This window comes from Ixodes scapularis, unplaced genomic scaffold, assembly GCF_016920785.2.
Source record: "Ixodes scapularis isolate PalLabHiFi unplaced genomic scaffold, ASM1692078v2 PGA_scaffold8__174_contigs__length_109621045, whole genome shotgun sequence".
NCBI classification, from domain to species: domain Eukaryota; kingdom Metazoa; phylum Arthropoda; class Arachnida; order Ixodida; family Ixodidae; genus Ixodes; species Ixodes scapularis.
In genome coordinates, this window is record NW_024609883.1 from 96,922,541 (window position 1) to 96,935,948 (window position 13,408).

At 46.5% G+C, this 13,408-nt stretch overlaps 1 long non-coding RNA gene across 1 annotated transcript; it reads left to right on the forward strand.

The window, feature by feature from the left end:
* Positions 1 to 12,553: 12,553 nt before the first annotated feature.
* On the forward strand, positions 12,554 to 13,178 carry LOC120841452. Its single transcript, XR_005715754.3, has 3 exons — positions 12,554 to 12,694; positions 12,793 to 13,047; positions 13,145 to 13,178. It is a non-coding gene; the product is annotated as an uncharacterized LOC120841452 (long non-coding RNA).
* Positions 13,179 to 13,408: the final 230 nt, after the last annotated feature.

A 13,408-nucleotide genomic window follows, 5' to 3' on the forward strand; every position in this document is an offset into this window, starting at 1 on the left:
GGCAACTGGCGACCGGCGCCTTATTAGTGTCGCACCCTTCGCGGCTTCGCCCCTGTGCGCCTCCGCATCTCGTCACACCACAACAAAAGCGCCGACAGCCGTCAATTTCTTGTTTTTATTTTGATGTTTAGGTTCGCGTTCTCTTTCCTTAAGGAATATTGATTAGTAGCAAGAAAAAAATTAAAGGCGTTTACAATTTTCTGTAACACCGAATTAGAACGCAGTTTTTGAGTAGCAGGAGGTGATGGTACGAAGGGGAGAATATGCCTCTCTTCCTTCCTGGCTAAATATGGCGGGAAAAAGTTTTCGCTAAACTTAGCGGGAAAATTTTACCCTCGTGACGTCACACGTGACGTCACTAAGATAAATTTAGTGGGAATTTTTTTTCTGCCAAATTTTGCGTAAAAATTTCCCCGGTAAATGTAGCGGGAATATTGGTGCGGCTTCAAAAGCTGAGAACGCCGGTTCGCTACGAGCCACGCACGTGCGTGAAAAGCCCTCTATAAAAAAAAAAAAATAAAGAAAGAAAGGTTTCGACGAAAAGAAAAAAAAAAGTAACAAACAAACCCCCGACAGTCTAAAGCCGCGGTTTGTAAAGTTTCAAAATCTCGTCGAACCAGTAAGGAATAAAAATTATACAAAAAGGGAGACGAGGATCGGAAGAGGGAAGAGCAGTGTAGCAACAACGGTTGAAAGTAAGGCGGCGGGAGTCGGGTTAACAAGATCTGCTGCTTCTTCGCCTCGATGTTAGAGTAGCACAACTTACTGTTAGTGGCACCAACATACGGGCTAGAGAAGAAGGACGTGAAATATTCATAAAGATAAGAGAATAATTTCATGGACAATAAAAATCCCCAACCTTGACTAAAATATGTAAGCGAATGTGCTAGTGGCAAGGAGGGACCCGAAAGGAAAACCTCAAACCTCGACAGACTCCTAACCAGCTCTGCTTCAACCCCCGATGCCCCCGGATGGGAATGAGAAATAAGAAAGACCCCTAGAAACACGAGCAACAGGAAGCGAACGAGACGACGAGCCAGATTCAACTACGACAGGAACAAAAACGGACGCAAATATAGCCCTCATCTATCAAATTATTTCTCAAAGTTTTCATGAAATCGTTTTACAGTCTACAAAACCGTTAATCCCGTTCAATCCCAGCGCCTCTTCCCTATTTCTCCTTTTCCTCCTTTTGAGCAGGTTGGAATACACTCTCTCCCCTGTCGCTTTGGCTGTACTGTTGTCCCCGTGGTAGAGGGGGGGAGGGGGGGGGGGGGAGAAAAGCGCCTGCGACGCAAAATCTTGCAAAAGTAATTGTAATTGTGCCTGAAATTTTGCAATTACTGACGCTAGAAAGTAATCATATTGCAATTATATTTCCTTTTAGCTGAAAGTAATTAATTACTATTACAAATTACCAGGAAAGTAGTTAAATTACAGTAATTTAATTACTACCCAAGTGGGACCTGCGGGACTCAGAGCTAGAGCGTTGTGCGATGGTTGTACGCGACCACCATAGCTTTCGTCATCTAACCTAAATTTGTACATCCGGCTGTGTTAAACTCATATTTATTTTTTTTTAATTACCAAAAGCCCAGTTGTCAAGACCGCGTATATTTTCCCGAATAAGTTTTATTTTAGCTTATTTCTAACAAGAGGAAACAAAACCTGAAAGTCAGTTATGGCGGCGTTTATGCACAGCTGCTGCAATGCATCTATAGGTACCTTTTCCTTGTACTCTCGTCGCCAGTCACCTGAATTGAATTGAATTTATTTCTGCCACATTGGTGCCGAGGGCACCGGACAAAAAAGCCTCCATCAGGAGACTTGACAGGGTAAGGTGCCCTTGTAGGTACATGACATCGTTTATAAATGAAAGCAAAGGTACACAAGAATATGTATTTAAACGAAGCAGACTTGTATACATTACTGAAAAAAGTAACCGATTACAATTGCAATTACTCCACTGTAAAAAAGTAACCGATTACAATTAAAATTACAGCCTCAAAAAGTAATCAAAAAATTACTCTAAAGCAATCGATTACTTCCCACGTTACTTTTCCTTCAACTTTTTTTTATTACGGTAGCATAATCCTGGGGGTCTCGCGCTCAGTTGTTCCGAAAAAAAAAAATGAAAGCAAACCTTCACCGTTTTTACTTAGAGCTGAGAGAGTGACGCTGACACACCCAATCCTTCTCGTAAAAAAAGATAAAATAAAAAAGAGCGCTGTTTAAATACATTACTCACAAGAGGCTGGATAAGGTCTTTTTTCACACCCAGACGTAGTCTCCGGTGTACCAAAAAAGGCATACAGGAAACGAAGCATAGTGAAGCTGCCTACTAATCTCTAGGTCCCGTGTTTAGAGGTTTTGAAAAAAAAAAAAAAAAAAAAAAAAAGATTCACCGTTGTTTAGAGTTGAGTGACTCCAGCACATTTAACCTCTCCCCCCTCCGTCCCCCCTCCAAAAAAAAACAAAACAATATTGAGAAAAATTGTATTGGGTAGTTGTGTAATTGATTACAGCAAGAAAGTAATTAAATTACAAGGATAGTTACTCCTTCAAGGAAGTATTGAAGCGTTACAAAATTACAGTAAAATGTAAACGTCTACAAGTAATCCATTACTTGTAACGCGTTACGTAAAAGTCTGAAACAAAGGAAGCATACAGGGATTTGTTTTGTTACACAATGAATATCAACACCATCTGTAATGAATTTGTTTAGAGGTTTAGGCAGGTTATGAACAAGGGATTGTAATGTATAATTGGTGCGAAAATAAAAAAAAATTCAGAACTCTTTCTGACGGACCTTAATGACGGATTCGCGTTTGGTTAGATTTGATAGAACGGATAAAAAAGAAAAGCAATAATAGGCATATCCGGTATGGGCGATGAAGTAGTAGTAAAAAAATAGAGGGGAGGCAAAACGAGTATGTGTGACGGTTACGCTTGTATTCTAAATGCCTTCTATTGGCGTGGCGACGGTAAATCGATGTTTTCGGCCATACTGGAAGTGACGACCATTCAAGAAGCCGGCGCCCTTCTGAAATTGGTCTATACGCCGTTCATCCCTTCAGCTGTCAGAACTGTGGAGGCCTCGTGCTCGTTGGACCGGTCAGACGTCTATAGACGCTTTGCAGCAGCTGTGCATGAGCGCCGCCATAACTGACCTTCAGTTTATGTTTCCCCTTATTACGTTTACTTCACTTCATTATTACCATAACAGGCTAGGTCATTGCCATCCTAGATTTTATTCTGTCTTTCTCCCCAGCATTGGCCTTTGTGGAGGCTCGCCCGCACCCATTTCAGTGGCTCGGTTTCTCGGTAAAACAAGAGAAGGTCAGCAATGGCGGCTGTATTCTGGCGCGTGTGTAAAGCGTCTATAACTCGCCACGTGCTCAAGCTTTCGCCTATACACATACGCGGAGGGCGGGGCCAGACGGTGAAAGGAAGGTGCTTGATTGGTCCGGCGAACACGTGGCTCCCACTGCACTGTCAGCTTGAAGGGGCACGGAAACGAAATTTCGGCGCCCATTTCTTTGCGTAGACGTTTAAGACAGCAGCTCCCAGACACCCGTCTTGCGTTTGTACACTCAAGAAAAGCAAATTTTAAACGAATAAAACGATTTTCCGATGCCACCTGGTGGTTGGGGGGCCGAAGTTCCTTAGAATGTCTCACGCCACGGGCCCATCAGGAGTGGCGCCACGGCGCGGCGTGTCCGTTGGAGGCGTCCGTGAGCGAGCGGCGCTCGGCACACCCCTCAGTTTTAGTACACCATACCTCCGGTACTCACACTTGGCGGGATTGTAACGTGTTGACGACAATGCTGGCGCCACCTAGTGACGACGATCGTAATTACGGTACCCTTGGTCTTGTATGGGCCCGTTGCGAGTGTGACGTCACGGATCAATAACCCAACAAGCGTCGCGCCACCTTGATGTCTGATTTTGAAGGGCTCGCCAGAATCACCGGTTGGAACGAAAAATATAGCCAACCGCTCATAATACTAGCGTGCGATTATCATTCACTGATATCATGGATCATATTTCACCCATTGCAAAGTGTTCCGGGGATATTTCAAGTTTCGATTTTGTACCCTCCCCCCCCCCCCACCCCCCATATTCCAGGTCTGACAGGATGACGTCAAGGTCACGTGACCTTGACGTCATTACGGACAAATCCGTACGTCCGCGGCAAGTTCGCGGACCTGACTCTAGACCTCATGGTTACCCCAGGCAGCACACAGTATTGCGCCAATATTGGCGTCGGATCGGAGAAATCTGGCCAATATCATTCTGATATTGCCGATATTGGCACTGGATCGTAAGGATTGGGCCAGTGTTGCCGTGATGCGGCCGATATCGGCGGAACATCACTTGGGTCGGCCAACACCACGCTGATATACAGAATCCAGCGCCGTTTTCCGGTAATTTGTTGGGTCTGAACCGGCTATATCGGCCGGTATTAGGAATTCTTGAGCGTTTCTAAAACGATACTGAATCGCGGTCAGTCACCCCGGCCAATCGCGGCGGCCACCGCTGTTGCCACGGGCCGTGCCGAGGGCGCGCCGTGCTATCAACGTCTGGAACTGGGTTTTTCCATACCAACAAACGAAAAAAACTCTTTTTGTAGTAACTTTTATTGGAGATTAGTACAAAACAGGGGGCGCGTGATGTTTTCTAAAATCTTTAGTTTACACGGTTTGCGGCACAATTAATATTGTTTTTCTACGACCACGTCTCAGCGGTGATTTCAGGTAGCGCGTCCCGACCTATAGGCATATCCCGACTTCGGCATGTGGCGCGTCCCCTTGGGAGTCAGGGGTGGCACCCTTGAAGCCCCTTCCACCATATCTGTTTCGGAGCCAGAATGGCCGATTAAATACAAAATAGAAGTCACGTGCACTTCCTCGAGTGGCCGGTGCGGGAGAAATGGCGGCGTTGCGATCGCTATTAGCTCGGTTCTCAAGTACGGGTTGGTGCCACTTTTTCAGAGCTGGCTCTATGGCAGTTTCCCAACTGATCGGTTAGTATTCACTGGACGCCATATTTAAGGGCGATGTTTAGAGCGCATGCTCAGAACGAGCTCACATCAATAGCCTGCTAAGACCGGCAATCTTGATGGTGCTAAATACACGCTCCAAAGAGACTGCGGAAGCTCGCCGTCAGCACGCGCTCAGCAGCAGCGCACACGGATATGGCCGCCAGTGAATACTCCCTATTGGCGACGTGAGCGATCAAAAGCGTCGCTGTGGTCGGCCCACCGCAATTGGCCGAATGCTGACTATGACGTCAGCAAAGGATTATCATCGACTGAAATAAGAGCGATATAAAAACTTCAATTTCGACGGTGTTGGCAGTGTTGCTTTGAGAGCGCTATGATTTCAGGCTTCCACCATGCCCATCACAAAGACCATCGAACATGTTGTTCACAAGGTAATGACGTCACGAAAGGTAACCAAACGAGGGCGCCACCGAAACATCTCGCCGCTAATAGTAATGTTGGTTTGGCTCAAGTCCGCTGACCACTGGCACCGCAGCGGCCGCAGCCATGTTAACCGATATTCGCCCATCTCTGCCCAGAACTCAAATGATATCGGCGATTCTGGTCCAGTTTTAGAACAATAGTTAATCGATATTGGCCCGATACTTGGCCATGGTGTAGAGCACGAAACTGGGCCAATATTGTGCTTCATATTCCGCCGACGCTGGCCCAGTGTCGGCGTGCTGCCTGGGACCACGTACCGAAATGAGGACTGCGAGTACGAGCTCGCTTCGGTTGCTGCTTTCCGCTGCACGTGCTTCCAAACAAGTAACCAGGGCGGATAATTGAAATCAAGATTTAGATTATGATTTAAGTCATGATTTTGATCACCGTGTTCTTGCTGTTTTGATTTAAATCAGGCCCGTATAACATAATCTCATATACATATATATATATACGTCTGATATTTTTCTTTAATTATTATTTGTGCATACACTGTAGTAAACCTTCATCAAATAATTAAGAATAAAGTTCTGTGATGATTAGAAGTCAGATGGCGGGGGCACTAAAAATCCAGTTTTATGCCAATTAAATGGTGTAAACAACTATGTTAGGCCCATTTAAGCGCAATTAGTTCTCAGTAACAAGCCCTTGGACAACACGTTTTGTCTCTGTAAGCGATAAGGGTGCTGAATGAAGCCGTAGTACACTATATGTAACATAATATACTGTAAGTACACAATGTTACGGCTTTACAGTCAGCCCTTCAATTGCTTACACTGATGCAAAATGGCATCAAAGACACTCTTGTCTATAAGAAATGATTGGGCCTTAATTAGCCAATTACAGAGTTCTGTACCGTTTTTAGATGCACTAAAACTGGAATTTTAAGCGCCTAAACGTCCAGCCCACTGATCTTTATTGTAGTAGGCTGGATCGCGGACCGCGGCCTCGGCAGCTGTGGCTGAGTGTCGCCAGCGGTGGCCATTGATTGACACCAGCCAATGCATGGCACTCTATGGGAAGAACGAGGAAAAGTTCCGTTTTCCCCGTTTCTAAGCTGTTGTCGGCATTGAAACTCTTTGTATGCTTTTCGATAAGCGCGTCAAATAGCTTGCGTACAAATGTTAAAACTGACAGCCCCTCACCGTTCTTATAAATATGTATTTTGTGGTCGAGAATGACTGCGCTGTAGTGCAGCTCAATGAGGCGAGAACATAAGAACGAAGGGCGAGGGTAAGACGTGCCGGGGTGGAGGAAGCAGACGGAATGCTGGAGAAGAGAGGGGGAAACCTCCTTCGCTCTTTAGCGTTCCGTCTGCTTCCTCCTCCCCGGCCAGTCTTGCCCTCGCCCTTCAATCTTAGGTTGCGAGTCGGTGGCGGTTTCGTTGAGTTGGGTTTAGCAGACGATAAGCTCGAAGACTTTGCTACGTGGAATTCGCTCTCTCCCGGAAAGCCGCCGTCGAGATGGAACTTCTTTGTTATTCATCAATTTTTGGGCTTCCCCGAGGACGGTGACATTGACGGCAAGTTCCTTTGGTTACTCCACTACGAGAGCTAGGTTGCCAGCTCAGCCGTAGGTGCTCCGTTAGGTTTGCTTTTTTTAATCGGCGTTCGAACGTTTGACAAATAGCGATTTGGTCTCCAAACACCCGACATAAGGATCGCAGGACGCTATAAAATACTCGCCTCCGAGTACAGCGTACACGCTTCAATATTCTTACTTTTGTGCGTTTCTCCCATAGACTTGCGTGTATTGCCTGGTGTCAAGCAATGGCCGCCGGTGGTGACACCGACGAGCTCCCGGTCCGCGATCCAGCCTTCTAAAATAGAGATCAGTGGTCCAGCCTATAAGAAAAAGTAGCAAAGTTTTCCTGTAAAAAAAAAAATCAAAACAAATACAAGGGTCGCGCTTTCTTCTTATCAGTTCGTTGGGGAGTCAAAAGGGAGTTCGATTGGAAGACAAGGAAAACGCGAAAGGAAGCCACGAACAAACCGAGCAACGAAAACAAGAATATGTGTGTCTACACACGCACTCGCGCGCGCACGCAGATACACACGGACACGTGCCTAAGCACCCACGCGCAAATACAAACACACACATGCGCGCGCGCCCGCGCGCGCACGCACACACCGCTGTATACCGTGGTACTCATAGCGGTAAGCAAAAACAAAAAGGAATTCTTGACGGCTAACCCGCAAATAAGCTCAAGTTCAATGACTCCCATTTTCTCTTGTTGCTTCGCACTTTCGGAGTAAAGGCAATATTTACGCCCCCCCCCCCCCCCCCCCCCCCCTTCTCCCCCTCCTCCTACTCTTCATTTGCTTGAAACTGACGGAAAACAGCTCTGAGTGAGGTGTTGGTCATTGACCTGTTGGGGGTCGCGTAAACAGGATGTAGGGGAATCCGAGGACGCCAACATCTGTGAACGTAACCGCATCCCACTCATTTAATGCGAACAACATCATCAAGGAGCACTTCACCACGATCGAGAAGACCGCCAGCGGGCGCTGGTGCTGGCTGGCCGACAACGAGGCCGCCCATGTTATAGACGCTTTGCAGCAGCTGTGCATGGACGCCGCCATAACTGACCTTCAGTTTTTGCTTCCTCTTATTTCGTCTATTTCACTTCATCTTTAGTATAGCAGGCCAGGTTAATGCCACATTAGATTCAACTGTGTCCTTTTCAAAAGCATCGGCCTTTGTAGAGGATCGCCAAGTACCGTTTCGGTTGCTCGGCATCTCGGTAAGACAAGAGAAGGTCAGCTATGGCGGCTGTAATTTGGCGCGTGTGTAAAGCGTCTATTGACGGCCGTGCCTGCCCCAAACGCCTGCACCCAGCAATAACTTTACCACCAGAACTGGCTAACGTCAGACTTAGCGACGGCGAAATATAACCACCACATTAAACTCTATATCCTCACAAGCAAAAAGAAGACTCAAACGGTTCCTTTACGTCCACATAGAAACCATCGAATTCCAGCGCGACGACAGACCATTCTGAAGACGATGGGCGGCCATCGCCCAACCAGAGGGTCTCACCGACCGCACCCCACCGGCGAGTCGTGGCCAAGGAAGCACGTCTGCCCTGGCCATCCCAGCATTACTTGCAGAGGCCACGGCTCCCAACGAAACCCTATTGTCGACGCAGGCTGTGCAGTGAATGGACACACGGCATCACTATGCCCCCTGGCAACAACTCCACAATCATGGCGTCTGCTCTGGGAGGTGACCAACGAAAGCCACCTGAAAAAGTAAAAAGTAAAGTAACTCCGGCCCCCCCAGAGGGGGAATGGTGTGGCGATTTATCGAAAGGAAGAGAATAAAGATGGCTTGTGAGGGGGTGTAACTAGCGCGCGCTCAGGACGACCACGGGTTAGAACGGGTGTGGACACGAGCGAAACGGTCGCTAGTTCTTGAGTCTCCACAGGCTTAAGTAAAGTTGCAGTAAACACACTTCCGCACTGTTTTCAGTTATCAAAGCACGCCAAAAGATGAGTCTGCTATGATATATATAAGGTAAAAAAAAAGTGATAGTTTTGATTAAAAAATGTTCGATATAAATAAAAAAAATCATTAAAAAAAGATTTCATTTTAATATTAAAAAATTATGATTTTTTAATATTAAAAAAATCATACTTCACTGGCATATTGGTCAGCGTCTGGCCAATCTGCTAGTGAAGGAGACGAAGACGAAGGGCCCTATGGACGAAATGGCGTTCTTTCTAATTTTACTCGTGAAAAACTCCTACAACTCCAGTGCCTCCAGTATACGATCAGTACCGAAACAACTATATAAAATGCCACCTCTGGCGTCAGCTAAGAAATGCAAAATAATTGAGGGGTGTTTATGTTTATGCAGCTTAGACCTTAGTCAGCCATCCTCGCGCAGTTTGTCTCCTAGCTGTAGATGAGAAATTGAGCCAGTGCAGTGCAAGCCGCTTGCCTGGGGTATCCAGTAGTGATACACGACCACACGCCTGTACGATGCTCATCCAGATCGAAACGGGCAGGGGTGGAGATTGAACCTGGGATGGCTAAGAAATGCCGTGGCGCTTCTGCCGGTATAGGCCTTACATGGCAGGCATTGAACGATGACTGATTCCCGCCCTCCAGTTCGAAGGGCGCAACAAGCCACTGCTTCCTGGTATGCACATAAATGTACCGAGAAGATGACGATCCTTATGCCGTGAGTAACCTAAAGGCAATTTGCTGACTCGTTGTTTTGCGTCGACGAGTGTTCACGCTTCCTTTCAAATGATGGAATCCATTGACTCATGTGCGAAACAATGCTGCCGATGGCTAACAACGTCACGTCACGGCCGCTGGCGTTGCATCTGGCCCTGACGACGCTCCGCATATATTCGGCATTTGTTTGCTCGGGTGGATCATGTTTTACCGAAATGCGAAGTAGACGCCGAGTGCAGCCGCGAATGTTAGTAATTGTCAGCCACGTCTTTCACCGGAGTCACGCTCCATCAAGGCGTCAAAGTTGGGAAGAGCATACACACTCATAAACGTTGTCTCGGTGGAATATATAACCATAAAGACCAGCCGGACACGCGCTTAGCAGCTGGTTTGGTGAAATAACTAACCCATGACAGTTAGGAAACGCGGCAATAATTCAGGAATTTCTCTTTAATTCGCAGCTATTCCGGAAAGCAGAGTTGGCATTTATTGTGGCTGATACGACAGCATCCTGCATTGACACGCCTTCAGCAAACGCACCGTGTGGAGGAAAGGGTCCGAGTGTGGAATACCATCAGGCTCGCCTGGGAAGTCCTTGAAATAAAAAAAAAGGAGACAAATACTCAGTCTCGTAATGGAAATCGCGCACAGACACGTTAAAAAAAAAATTAGTGAAAGCTTTGCGACCCAAATTTTTTATAATGTGGTCGGTAATTTTGGAAGAATATAGTGACAGACCACACCTGAAAACTAAACGAAAGGCATTTTATTGGGTGTGACAAATAACATGTGTAGAACTAATTGAAAATCCCCTAGGCCGACCAAGAGTATATGTGAAAAAACGGTTAAAGTGCAGGCGAGATGGTGGATATTTACCATGATGGAACTTAACCCGAGACCGGGGTAGAAACAGAAACTTAAAAGTAGAAGGGACAGAGACAAGTGAAGAAGAGAACGTCTCAAACGCAGTTAAAAGATTTATCTAGTCCCACATCCTTATATACTCACAACCACAAGGTAGCCCAAACGGGCTACGGGCCGTTCGTCGAAAGGCAATTCGTAACAGGGCAACTCGTAGCAGGGCAATTCGTCACGTAGGGCAGTTCGTCATAGGACTATTAGTCGCTAGGGCAACTTGTCGAAAACCGGCGTGTGTGTGTGTGTGCGTGCGTGGGAAAAGGGGGGGGGGGTCGAGTCATAGAAGTTTGTGCAGAAGATAAGGCTTCGATGTTTCTTTTTCTTTTTCTCCAAACGTCAAGCAGACGTCTGGAGACTTCTTTAATGCCTATTATCTTTACCACCTTTCTTCCTTATCGTTCGGTCCCTGTCATCTTTACCGCTTAAGTTCAGAACAAACTTTTCAAGGCTTACCGCTTACCGGGGGTTTGGGGACGTGGAACATGTATACATAAATGGTAAAGTTCAGAAGCATTCCAAGAAAAGTTCGACCACCACCTTGTTGTCCGCGTACTTTTGGAGTTTCAGAAAAGTCGGAGGCTTTTCTTCTCTAGTCGTATCCTGTTTGGAGAGTTCACAATCCTTTGCCCGGTTTCTATGACCTAAAAGCAGAAGTTTGGAGACTTCTTTGGTGCCTATTATCTTTACCACCTTTCTTCCTCCTGTTCGGTCCCTGTCATCTTTAGCGCTTTTCCCTGGCGTTTCGTTCTGGTGATGATGCGACTGTCTAGACCCACTGCTGACTTAAGTGCCTTTGTTATTTCAATTTCGCTTATCTTTTTCGGAAAGTTCGGAACTAACTTTTCAGGGCTTACAAGATAAAGTTTTGAAGACCTCTTTGTCAGCCACATCCTTTTAGGTCCAAGCGCATGTTCGTACATCTGCCGAATGCTATAAAATATTTTGTCTAAGCGTGTATCTTCGCAGTCGCCATGGAAGTCATCGGGACTGCAAGAGGTGGAGAGATGCTGGTTTGCGAGGGATTTTTATATACTGCTAACCGAAGGACTGAGCAAACCATCTACTGGGTATGTCGAAGAAGAGAGACCTGCAAAGCAAAGATCACGACTGATGTCTCTAAGCTTCGCGTTGTTAAGGTCACAAATGACCACAATCATGCTCCGGACCCAACTGAGGTTAACTGTCTGAAAATTCGTTCAGAAATGAAGGAGAGCGCAGGTGAGAATACATGAGTATTTTTTAGTGTGTTTTGTCGTGGGGATAAATTGTATTCGAGAGTAATCTTCTACTTCCCTTTTAGTTGGAGGACGGACGCCAGTGCAGCAGATTCTTCTGGACGCGGCTGCCAAGATCACGGACAGCACTGCATCACAGCTGCCATCTACGTCAACGCTTCGACGTACAGTTTGAAGAAAGAGGCAACGTGCAACCTTTGTTTATGATATTCCTCCCAGCAGAGAAGATATCCATCTCCCACCTGAATTCAAGGTAAGTTTACTAAAAATACTAAAGAAAATGGTTCATAATCATGGAGTTTTATTATGCAGGTGAATTTCAAGCAGGAAGCGTTCCTACTACACGACAGTGGCGAGGGTGACGTCAACCGCATCATCTTGTTTGCTACGAAGCGGAACTTGGAGTGCTTAGGGAGTGCAGCTGCCTGGTTTTGTGATGGGACGTTTAAGGTAGTGCCCTCACTATTCTACCAGTTGTACACACTTCATGCCCTGAAGAACGGGATCGTCGTGCCCATGGTGTACGGTCTACTGCCCAACAAAACCGAGAAAACATATAGGAGGTACACCACTAATAATTGTAACCTTGTTAGCTATTGTAACGTGAAGTGATTGGTTGTGCAAAATCGTGTTCATTGCGTGTTACCTTACCAGGTTCTTCTCTGTTGTCATCGACAACGTCGAGCCCTGCGCTGTTCGTGTGCTGTACACGGACTTCGAGATTGCTGCTATTAACGCTGCTCGTGACGTCATTTCGGACATCCGGATTCAAGGGTGTTTTTTTCACCTGGCCCAGTCGGTTCATCGTAAGCTGTGCGCGCTGGGGTTTCAAGCACGTTACGGCACGGACGAGGCATTTGCAGTCAAGGTTTGTTATTGTGCATAGATAAATAATGTTCGGTGTCTCTTATGATAGAGCCTCGCTCTTAGGTGGTGTACCCTATGTAATAACTGTTTTAATTCCAGATGAAAATGCTCCCAGCCTTGGCGTTTCTTCCTGTTGAGGCTATCCCAGAGGCGTTTCAAGACTTGTTGGAAGTATTCCCACAGGAGGCGATCGGACTGGCTGACTACTTTGAGGACGTTTACGTCGGTCGACCACGTCGAAACGGCGTCAGCTCGGCTCAATTTCCTCCGAAACTCTGGTCAGTGTACGAGGCGGCACTTGATGGAATGCCGCGGACAAACAACAGTGTGGAGGCGTGGCACTATGGGCTACAGGTAATTGCTCATAATTTTATTTCTACTTAATTTGTCTCGCATACGCAATTTACAGTTTTTATATCGTATTTCTTATGCTAATATTCTCGTTTTTCAGAGCAACGTGAGATGCACTTCACCGAACATCTGGGCGTTTCTCGACTCTTTGAAAAAGGAGCAGGCCCTAAGCGAAATGAAGCTCAGTCAAGCGGCAAGCGGGGTCACTGCCACAAGGGTGTCGCGGAAGCAGGAGGCATTCAACAAGCGCCTCCAAAGAATTCTCGGACGCTACGATGGAACAGACAGCATGGATATCCTCGAGGCTTGCGCTAGAAGTATAACATTGTAAGCGGAGGGGTATTTGCAGAGTTACAGATGCGAA